The sequence below is a fragment of the Eretmochelys imbricata genome, chromosome 1, assembly GCF_965152235.1.
Source record: "Eretmochelys imbricata isolate rEreImb1 chromosome 1, rEreImb1.hap1, whole genome shotgun sequence".
NCBI classification, from domain to species: Eukaryota; Metazoa; Chordata; order Testudines; family Cheloniidae; genus Eretmochelys; species Eretmochelys imbricata.
Genome location: NC_135572.1, coordinates 269357748 through 269369627, shown reverse-complemented (window position 1 = coordinate 269369627; position 11880 = coordinate 269357748).

Sequence of the window (11880 nt, the reverse complement as noted above, 5' to 3'; positions counted from 1 at the left end):
ACATTTAATTGTGAAGCATGAAAAGCCCCCAATCAAAGCTCAGATTCCCATTGTGTTGGGTGTTCTACAGTGACAGACATGGTTCCCACCCCTAAGGGTATGTCTACACTATGAAATTAGGTCAAATTTATAGAAGTCGAATTTTTAGAAAGCGATTTTATACAGTCGACTTTGTGTGTCCCCACTTAAAACCATTAAGACCATTAAGATGGCGGAGTGCATCCACAGTACCAAGGCTAGCATCGACTTCCAGAGCATTGTACTGTGGGTAGCTATCCCACAGTTCCCGCAGTCTCTGCCGCCCATTGGAATTCTGGGTTGAGATCCCAATGCCTGATGGGGCAAAAAAGATTGTCACGGGTGGTTCTGGGTACATGTTGTCAGGCCTCCTCCCCCTCCCTCCAGGAAAGCAAGGGCAGACAATCGTTCCGCACCTTTTTTCCTGGGTTACCCATGCAGACACCACGGCAAGCATGGAGCCTGATCAGCTCACCGTCACTGTACATCTCATGGGTGCTGGCAGACGTGGGATTGCATTGCTACACAGCAGCAGCTCTTTGCCTTGTGGCAGCAGATAGTGCAGTACAACTAGTAGCCGTTCTTGTCATCTCCTGGGTACTCTTGGCCGGCCTCGGTGAGGTCTGTCAGGGCACCTGGGCGGACATGGATGCTCCTGGCAGACCTTGGTAAAGTCTGTCAGGGGCGCCTGCACATAAATGGGAGTGACTCAGGTCATTCTCTTCTTTAAGTTTTGTCTAATGGAGGTTCAGTCCTGCCTGGAATATTGGCAGAGGGATAGCTCAGTAGTTTGAGCATTGGCTTGCTTAAACCCAGGGTTGTGAGTTTAATCCTTGAGGGGGCCGTTCTGCCTCAGGCTGCTCTCCCAGCCAGCAGCACTGTCTGCTGCCAGCCTAACCCTTGCTCCTCCCTCCATGAAAGCAATGATCATTTCGCGCCTTTTTCCGTTCGGGCACCATATTGCTGTCAGCATCGTCATCCACCAGTCGCTTCCACTGCCACTCTGCTCTCCTGCTCACACCATACAATGGCAAACATGGAGCCCGCTCAGATCACCGTGGCAGTTGTGACCGCTTTAAACACCATGCACATTATCCAGCAGTATACGTAGAACCAGAACCAGAACCTGCAAAAGCAGGCAAGTAGACGATGGCAACGTGGTGATGAGAGTGGGCAAATCTACTGTGGGGGCTGCTGTGATGCAAGTAGTCCACGCAATCAAAGATCTGCTGATATCAAGGGTAGTGACCCTGGGAAATGTGCAGGTCATAGTGGATGGCTTTGCTGCAATGGGATTCCCTAACTGTGGTGGGGCCATAGATGGAACCCATATCCCTATCTTGGCACTGGAGCACCAAGTCAGCGAGTACATTAACCGCAAGGGGTACTTTTCAGTAATGCTGCAAGCTCTGGTGGATCACAAGGGACGTTTCACCAACATCAACGTGGGATGGCCGGGAAAGGTACATGACGCTCGCATCTTCAGGAACTCTGGTCTGTTTCAAAAGCTGCAAGAAGGGACTTTATTCCCAGACCAGAAAATAACTGTTGGGGATGTTGAAATGCCTATAGTTATCCTTGGGGACCCAGCCTACCCCTTAATGCCATGGCTCATGAAGCCGTACACAGGCAGCCTGGACAGTAGTCAGGAGCTGTTCAACTACAGACTGAGCAAGTGCAGAATGGTGGTAGAATGTGCATTTGGATGTTTAAAGGCATGCTGGCGCAGTTTACTGACTCGTTTAGACCTCAGCAAAACCAGTATTCCCACTGTTATTACTGCTTGTTGTGCGCTCCACAATATCTGTGAGAGTAAGGGGGAGACGTTTATGGCGGGGTGGGAGGTTGAAGCAAATCGCCTGGCTGCTGGTTACGTGCAGCCAGACACGAGGACGGTTAGAAGAGCACAGGAGGGCGCGGGGTGCATCAGAGAAGCTTTGAAAACCAGTTTCATGACTGGCCAGGCTACGGTGTGAAAGTTCTCTTTGTTTCTCCTTGATGAAACCCCCCACCCCTTGGTTCACTCTACTTCCCTGTAAGCTAACCACCCTCTCCTCCTCCCTTCGATCACCGCTTGCAGAGGCAATAAAGTCATTGTTGCTTCACATCCATGCATTCTTTATTCATTCATCACACAAATAGGAGGATGACTACCAAGGTAGCCCAGGAGGGGTGGTGGAGGAGGGAAGGAAAATGCCACACAGCACTTTAAAAGTTTACAACTTTAAAATTTATTGAATACCAGCCTTCTGGTTTTTGGGCAATCCTCTGTGGCGGAGTGGCTGATTGGCTGGAGGCCCCCCCACCACGTTCTTGGGCGTCTGGGTGTGGAGGCTATGGAACTTGGGGAGGAGGGCGGTTGGTTGCACAGGGGCTGTAGCGGCAGTCTGTGCTCCAGCTGCCTTTGCTGCAGCTCAACCATACACTGGAGCATACTGGTTTGATCCTCCAGCAGCCTCAGCTTTGAATCCTGCCTCCTCTCATCACGCTGCCACCACATTTGAGCTTCAGCCCTGTCTTCAGCCCGCCACTTACTCTCTTCAGCCCGCCACTTACTTTCTTCAGCCCGCCACCTCTCCTCCCGGTCATTTTGTGCTTTCCTGCACTCTGACATTATTTGCCTCCACACATTCGTCTGTGCTCTGTCAGTGTGGGAGGACAGCATGAGCTCAGAGAACATTTCATCACGAGTGCGTTTTTTTTTCTTTCTAATCTTCACTAGCCTCTGGGAAGGAGAAGATCCTGTGATCATTGAAACACATGCAGCTGGTGGAGAAAAAAAAAGGGACAGCGGTATTTAAAAAGACACATTTTATAAAATAGTGGCTACACTCTTTCAGGGTAAACCTTGCTGTTAACATTACATACATAGCACATATGCTTTCATTACAAGGTCTCATTTTGCCTCCCCCCACCACGTGGCTACTCCCTCAACCCTCCCCCCTCCCCGTGGCTAACAATGGGGAACATTTCTGTTCAGCCGCAGGCAAACAGCTCAGCAGGAACGGGCTCCTCTGAATGTCCCCTGAAGTAAAGCACCCTATTTCAACCAGGAGACCATGAATGATATCTCACTCTCCTGAGGATAACACAGAGAGATAAAGAACGGATGTTGTTTGAACGCCAGCAAACATACACTGCAATGCTTTGTTGTACAATGATTCCCGAGTACAGTGTTACTGGCCTGGAGTGGTAAAGTGTCCTACCATGAAGGACTCAATAAGGCTGCCCTCCCCAGAAACCTTTTGCAAAGGCTTTGGGAGTACATCTAGGAGAGCCGCGAATGCCAGGGCAAATTAATCCTTTCACATGCTTGCTTTTAAACCATGTATAGTATTTTAAAAGGTACACTCACCGGAGGTCCCTTCTCCGCCTGCCGGGTCCAGGAGGCAGCATTGGGTGGGTTCGGGGGGTACTGGCTCCAGGTCCAGGGTGAGAAACAGTTCCTGGCTGTCGGGAAAACCGGTTTCTCCGCTTGCTTGCTGTGAGCTATCTACAACCTCATCATCATCATCATCATCTTCTTCGTCCCCAAAACCTGCTTCCGTGTTACCTCCATCTCCATTGAAGGAGTCAAACAACACGGCTGGGGTAGTGGTGGCTGAACCCCCTAAAATGGCATGCAGCTCATCATAGAACCGGCATGTTTGGGGCTCTGACCCGGAGCGGCCGTTCGCCCCTCTGGTTTTCTGGTAGGCTTGCCTCAGCTCCTTAAGTTTCATGCGGCACTGCTTCGGATCCCTGTTATGGCCTCTGTGCTTCATGCCCTGGGAGATTTTGACAAATGTTTTGGCATTTCGAAAACTGGAACGGAGTTCTGATAGCACGGATTCCTCTCCCCATACAGCGATCAGATCCCATACCTCCCGTTCAGTCCATGCTGGAGCTCTTTTGCGATTCTGGGACTCCATCATGGTCACCTCTGCTGATGAGCTCTGCATGGTCACCTGCAGCTTGCCACGCTGGCCAAACAGGACATGAGATTCAAAAGTTCGCAGTTCTTTTCCTGTCTACCTGGCCAGTGCATCTGAGTTGAGAGTGCTGTCCAGAGCTGTCACAATGGAGCACTCTGGGATAGCTCCCGGAGGCCAATACCGTCGAATTGTGTCCACAGTACCCCAAATTCGACCCAGCAAGGCCGATTTAAGTGCTAATCCACTTGTCAGGGGTGGAGTACGGAAATCGATTTTAAGACCCCTTTAAGTCGAACTAAAGGGTTTCATCGTGTGGACGGGTGCAGGTTTACATTGATTTAACGCTGCTAAATTCGACCTAAAGTCCTAGTGTAGACCAGGACTTAGAGGTTTTTAACCTCCCACTCTGCCCTGTATCTTTCAGGTAATGTAACAGCCCCTTTTTAATATTTAGTATTTTTTAATAATACTCCACTTTCCCAATATTTTTACTAAATCAAATAAAGTATTTTTTTTTACCGTAAAACGTTTGAATTGCTCAAAAATCTTTTCCCTTTCTTTATTAAAGCCCTGACATACCCATAAACTGTGATCAATTGTTTCTTCTACCTTACAGTGTATGCATAGGCCATCTTTGTGTCTATTTATTTGGAAAAGATTTTTGTTTAAGCCACTATGGCCGGTTAATACTCTAAACAAAAGCACTTCATTAGTCCTATCCAGGCCCTGAAGTATGTCGTAATCCTCAATTCTAGGGTACAATTCCAAAATTCTTCTTCCTCTCTTTTCATTCATCCACATTTTTGCCATTCATCTTTTATTTTTTTTCTGTGCTGGGCTTTTGAATTTCTGCTACTCAAGGGAATTTCTATGTCAAGCCTTCCATTTCTTACAGCAGTTTTAGCTGCTTTCTCCGCCATGTCATTCCCTGTCATCCCAATATGCTCTGGGATCCAAGCTAATGCTATATGTACGCCCATCCACACTAGCTCTGTTATTAGAAATATCATTTCATTGGTTAAATCACTTCTGCGTACCAAGACACTCCTTTTTATTGCCAGAAGGCCTGAGATTGAATCTGAAAAAATTACTGCAGCTGCTGGGAGTACATCCCAGATCCAATTCCATGCTCGCATTATTGCTACTAGTTTGGCTGTCATGACATCTACATAGTCAGATATTCTTTTAGATGTAACTAATTCCCAATTGTGATATACAATATGCTGTCCCTACTTTTCCTGTTTTTTCTTTTTTGGACCCATCTGTATATATTTGACAAAACTGACCACTTTTCTTCTATATATTGGTACCCTTCATTTTTAATACCTATTGTCTTTTTTGCCCTTAAGTCTTTAAAATAAATCTAAATCCACATTGGACATGCAACTTCCCATCCCTAACTAATTTTCCCACGACTACAAGTTTTGACTTCGTTCAGCTATTCCTTGTCCCTCAACTCCTGCATCCACACTTTAACTTGAATGGCTTGTGGAGTTCTAACGTCATGTGCTATAGTTTGCTTATCAATTTGGCAACAATCCTCATACATTTATTTGGTACTTTCGTCATTGCAGTTTCCATTAATGTTGTCCCAGAAAGTTGGGTCCAGTAGTTTCATTCGTAGTGTAACTGGCATTTCACTAGAAGCAATCTGCAGAATGCATATAGATGTTGTAATAAATGCACTGCACTCAAGTTGTAGTAATTTTAACTTAAGTTCTGATTCTGCTGCTGACCCAAAAGCTTGGCAGCATAGTCAATAACTGGTCTGATTAAGGCTCTGTTTACCATCAGCAGTGTTTTCTAATCCACCACCCAATTAGTCCCAGCAAGACTTTTAAGCAGTTTAATCCTTCCTGCACATGTATTGTTACCATAATGTATATGATCTTTCCAAAGTAATTTACTATCTAATATTACCCCTAAGAATTTCAACCTTTTAACTGTCTCTTTGTTCTCCATAACGATACAGTTATCATTCCTTTGTAACTTTCCTTTTTGTAAAGATCAGTCCTTTGGTTTTAGCAATGGAAAACTTGAAACCCCAGGCACTTCCCCAGTCAGATATCGCACATAAGGCTTTGTTGATTCTCTTTTCTGCCATCTCAGTATTCCTGCTCCTTACCCACAAAGCACAATCACCTACAAGTAGAGTGACACCAACCCCAGAACTTATTTCTTTTGGGAGACCATTTATCATACTGTTAAGCAAGGTTGGGCTGATAACACTTCCCTATGATGTACCATTTTTATATAATATATATTGAACATAACTTTCCCAACTCTGACCTGAATGTCCTTTTAATCAAAAATTCTCTATTCCACCCATATATTTCCCCCTTATCCGCAGTGCACCTGCTTTGTACAATAACCCTTCCCTCTACAGCATGTCTTATGCCTTTGCAATATCTAGAAAGACAGCGCTAATGAAATCATTGTGCCTCATACTTTTTGGTATTTCAGTTTCTGAGGCTATGTCTACACTACGCACCTTTCTGTGACACAGCCGTGCTGCTACAGCCGTGCCGCTAAAAGGCACGCAGTGTAGTTGCTCTTTGTCGGCAGGAGAGAGGCCTCCCGCTGAAAAAAAAACTTCCACCCCCAGGGAGTGGCGCTAGCTTTGTCAGTAGGCAAACTCTCCCACCGACAAAGTGCTGTTCACACTGGTGCCTTTCATCTGTAAAATTTTGTCGATCGGGGTGTGTGTATTTTTTCACAACCCTGAATGACAAAAGTTTTATGGACGAAAGTGCAGTGTAAACAAAGCATCTTCCTCTCCTAAAACCACTCTGCACCTATAATGTCATTGTTTTCCAAATAGACAACCAGTCTTTAATTCACCTTCTCTCCATAATTTTACCCAGAGAGGAAGGGCAATTTGTCTAAATGCATCCACTTTTGTGGCATAGTTTGCCTGGTTTCCATATTGGAATTACTACTGTATGTTTCCACCCTACTGGTCATGGGGGACACACAATCAAAAGTGGAAGACACGTGACTGCCCCACACGTCTCCTTCCTACCCTGCGCTCAGCCCAGGGCCACCGCGCTCTCCCCACCCCATGTTACCTATGGGGTGGGAGGCTCTCTGTCCTTCTTCTGCTGCGCCTTCCCCCTTGGGCACACGCACTCATCCTGCCCCCATCGTTCATGTAAACATGCCTTTCCTCACAGCCATTGTGTTCCTGATCAGATCTTTCCCTGCTGTATAACTATAAATGAAACAATGGCAGAAGGGGTTTTTCAAAACCAAAACACTACTATTAGTTCATCTGTTTGTGCTCTTGCCAGCATCCTAGCCACTGCTGCAAGCAATTCAGTGTTCTGGGCGGCTGCCTAGGAATGAGTGCCAGAGAAAACAAGGAGGAGGCATGTTGCAACCCACACTGGAAAAGTCATCGTTTGTTCTCTCAAATATTGATTAACTCTAGCTTTCATCTTTGCCAGATGTGGTGAGATGGGTTATGGTGCAATTCATCTAAGTGGCACGGCAGTCGAGGGCATGAACTGGGACAGATATACATCCCCTGCCTTCAGCTAGAACTTGCTGTGGCATCACAGAGAGGGTGTGGGAGCCATTCTGCTGGGAAAGTTCCTGGGCACCTTCTCAGATGACTCCTCGCATACGGAGTGCAGGAATTGCGGTGTGACATTCAGGAGAACTGGATTACAATATGCCTTAGGGAGGCAGCCTGTGAGGGTGTGTAAGGAGCTTGCCGGAGCTCTGCTTTATTCCGTGTTCAGTTCCAACCAGCTGTGCATAACAATAAGACCTTCTCAGTGCCCTGCCCAGACTCTCCAGAGCCCTCAGGCTTTGTGCATTTCTCAGACTAGAGTCCCCTTCATAAGCTCTTAAATAGGTGAGAGTCAGTTTTTGCCAGGAGCACCCACACTGAGTAGCCCAGTACTCAGCCAGCAGTACCATTAATTGCAATGAGAATATGCACAGGGTAAAGTGTTACTCAGTGAGAGTCATGGTGGCAAACTCTGTCCCCAAACAAACATTACTTCCTGTACGCAGCATCAGTGCTGTTCCTGGCACACCACAGAGCAGTCCCTTGGATGTGCAAATAGCAAAGCATGATTGTGATAGGCACTAGGGATTTTTGCTGGAAATGTGTCTTTTTTGGGACCATCATGGACAAATTATTTCATAGAATCATAGAAGATTACGGTTCGAAGGGGCCTCAGCAGGTCATCTAGTCCAACCCCCTGCTCAAAGCAGGACCAACCCCAACTAAATCATCCCAGCCAGGGCTTTGTCAAGCTGAGCCTTAAAAACCTCTAAGATGGAGATTCCACCACCTCCCTAGGTAACCCATTCCAGTGTTTCACCACCCTCCTGGTGAAATAGTTTTTCCTAATATCCAACCTAGACCTCCCCCATTGCAACTTGAAACCATTGCTCCTTATTCTGTCATCTGCCACCCCTCAGAACAGCCAGGCATTTTGGGAACCCTCCCTCCAGGTATCAAATCCCCCCTTGCTCTTCTCTTCTGCAGACTAAATAAGCCCAGTTCCCTCAGCCTCTCCCCGTATGTCATGTGCCCCAGCCCCCTAATCATTTTCTTTGCCCTCCGCTGGACTCTCTCCAATTTGTCCACATCCTTTCTGTAGCGGGGGCCCCAAAACTGGATGCAGTACTCCAGATGTGGCCTCACCAGTGCCAAAAAGAGGGGAATAATCACTTCCCTCAATCTGCTGGCAATGCTCCTACTAATGCAGCCCAATATACCGCTAGCCTTCTTGGCAACAAGGGCACACTGTTGGCTCATATCCAGCTTCTCGTTCACTATAAACCCCAGGTCCTTTCCTGCAGAACTGCTGCTTAGCCAGTTGGTCCCCAGCCTGTAGCAGTGTCTGGGATTCTTCCGTCCTAAAGGCAGGACTCTGCACTTGTCCTTGTCGAACCTCATCAGATTTCTTTTAGCCCAATCCTCAAATTTGTCTAGGTCACACTGGATGCTATCCCTACCCTCCAGCATATCTACCTCTCCCCCCAGCTTAGTGTCATCCGCAAACTTGCTGATGGCGCAATCCATCCCATCATCCAGATCATTAATGAAGACGTAGAAAAAAGCAGCCCCAGGACCAACCCCTGGGGCACTCCACTTGATACCGGCTGCCAACTAGACATCACGCCATTGATCACTACCTATTGAGCCCGACAATCTAGCTATTCACATATAGTCCATTCATCCAATCCATACTTTTTAAAATTTTCTGGCAAGAACTTGCCCTTGGTGAATCCATGTTGACTGTTCCTGATCATCTTCATATCCGCCATGTGCTTCATAATGGATTCCTTGAGAACCTACTCTATGATTTTTCCAGGGACTGAGGTGAGGCTGACCAGTCTGTAGCTCCCTGGATTCTCCTTCTTCCCTTTTTTAAAGATGGGCACTATATTTGCCTTTTTCCAATCATCCAGAACCTCCCCCAATCACCATGAGTTTTCAAAGATAATGGCCAATGGCTCTGCAATCACATCAGCCAACTCCCTCAGCACCCTCGGATGCATTAGATCCAGATCCATGGATTTGTGCATGTCCAGCTTTTCTAAATAGTCCTTAACCTGTTCTTTCACCACTGAGGGCTGCTCACCTCCCCCGCATAGTGTGCTGCCCAGTGCAGCAGTCTGGGAGCTGACCTTCTCTGTGAAGACTGATGCAAAAAAAAAAAAAAAAAAAGCATTGAGTACTTCAGCTTTTTCCACAACATCTGTCACTAGGTTGCCTCCCCCATTCAGTAAGGGTCCCACACTTCCCCTGACCTTTTCTTGTTGCTAACATACCTGTAGAACCTCTTCTTGTTACAGTTCACATCTCTCGCTAGCTGCAACTCCAACTGTGCTTTGGCCTTCCTGAATACACCCCTGGATGCTCGAGCAATATTTTTTTACTCTTCCCTAGTCATCTGTCCAAGTTTCCACTTCTTGTAAGCTTCCTTTTTGTGTTTAAGCTCACTGAAGATTTCTCTGTTAAGCCAAGCTGGTCCTCTGACATATTTGCTATTCTTTCTGCACGTCGGGAAGGTTTGTTCCTGCACCCTCAATAAGGCTTCTTTAAAATACAGCCAGCTCTCCTGGACTCCTTTCCCCCTCATATTAGCCTCCCAGGGGATCCTGCCCAGCAGTTCCCTGAGGGAGTCAAAGTCTGCTTTTCTGAAGTCCAGGGTCCATATTCTGCTTCTCTCCTTTCTTCCTTTTGTCCGGATCCTGAACTCAACCATCTCATGGTCACTGCTGCCCAGGTTGCCACCCACTTCTACTTCCCCTACCAATTCTTCCCTGTTTGTGAGCAGCAGGTCAAGAGGAGCATGGCCCCTAGTTGGTTCCTCCAGCACTTACACCAGGAAGTTGGCCTCAACACTCTCCAAAAAACTTCCTGGATTGTCTGTGCACTGCTGTATTGCTCTCCCAGCAGATGTCAGGGTGATTGAAGTCCCCCATGAGAACCAGGGCCTGTGATCTGGAAACTTCTGTTAGTTGTTCAAAGAAAGCCTCGTCTACCTCCTCCTCCTGATCTGGTGGTCTATACCAGATGCCCACCACGACATCACCCTTGTTCTCTCGCCTCTAAACTTAACCCAAAGACTCTCAACAGGCTTTTCTCCAGTTTCATACTGGAGCTCTGAGCAATCATACTGCTCTCTTACATACAGTGCAACTCCTCCATGTTTTCTCCCCGACATGTCCTTCCTGAACAGTTTATACCCATCCATGACAGTGCTCCAGACATGTGAGTTACCCCACCAAGTGTCTGTTATTCCAATCACAACATAGATCCTTGACTGTGCCAGGACTTCCTATTCTTCCTGGCTTGTTTCCCAGGCTTCTTGTGTTGGTGTACAGGCACCTAAGGTAACTAGCCGATTGCCCTTTCTCAGTATGAATTAGGACGCCTCCCCACTGCACCCTCCTCCTTGTGTTTCCTCCTGGTATCCCACTTCCCCACTTACCTCTAGACTTAGGTCACTGTATCACAGTGGTTCTAAAAGCCGGTCCGCCGCTTGCTCAGGGAAAGCCCCTGGTAGACCGGACTGGTTTGTTTACCTGCCACGTCCGCAGGTTCGGCCGATCGCGGCTCCCACTGGCCGCGGTTCGCCTCTCCAGGCCAATGGGAGCTGCGGGAAGGGCAGCCAGCACGTCCTTTGGCCCGCGCTGCTTCCCGCAGCCCCCTTTGGCCTGAAGTGGTGAACTGCGGCCAGTGGGAGCCACAATTGGCCTAACCTGTGGACGCAGCAGGTAAACAAACCAGTCCGACCCGCTAGGGTCTATCCCTGAACAAGCGGCGGACCAGCTTTGAGAACCACTGCTGTAGCAGATCGACACTCACCAGTGTGGCACCTCCTACTGGCTGTCTGGGAATTAGCTCAACTCCAGCTCCGGAGTGCCCTCTGCTGGCCAGTGTCTCCCCTGCCTCAGGCCCTGTGTTCCTCCCAGACCCCAGTACCCTCTTATGTTGGGGTGCTGCCCCACAGCAGTACCCCCACACTATGGATCTCCCCTCCCAGGGGAACCCCCAATACTCTAAGCCCACCTTGCCTCAGTGGCTACTGCCAGTCATCATCTAGTCCCCTTTCACTGGGGCAAAGGGCAGTCTGTAATGGCCGCTCATCATTGGCAAGGGGGTAGGACCTGCTGCCTCTGCCTATCCCTGGGATGCCCCTCGGCAGCCCCAGTACCTCTGTAGGCCTTCACCAAGGCACGCAGCCTGGAGGTTTACCAGGCTGGAGCTCCCCAGCTCCTCTTGCCCTTCCCTAGCATGGCTCTACTTCAGGTACCTTGCTCCCAGGCAGCTAGCCCTTCCTACTCCAGGGCTAGAGTGAGACTCCTCTCAGCTCCTGGCTCACACCAGCTGTGGCCTGATGGGGCTGGCCACACCTGTGGTCAGCTACTCCCTCAGATGCTTTCACTCCTTTTCCCAGCCACAGCCCTCTCCAGGGCT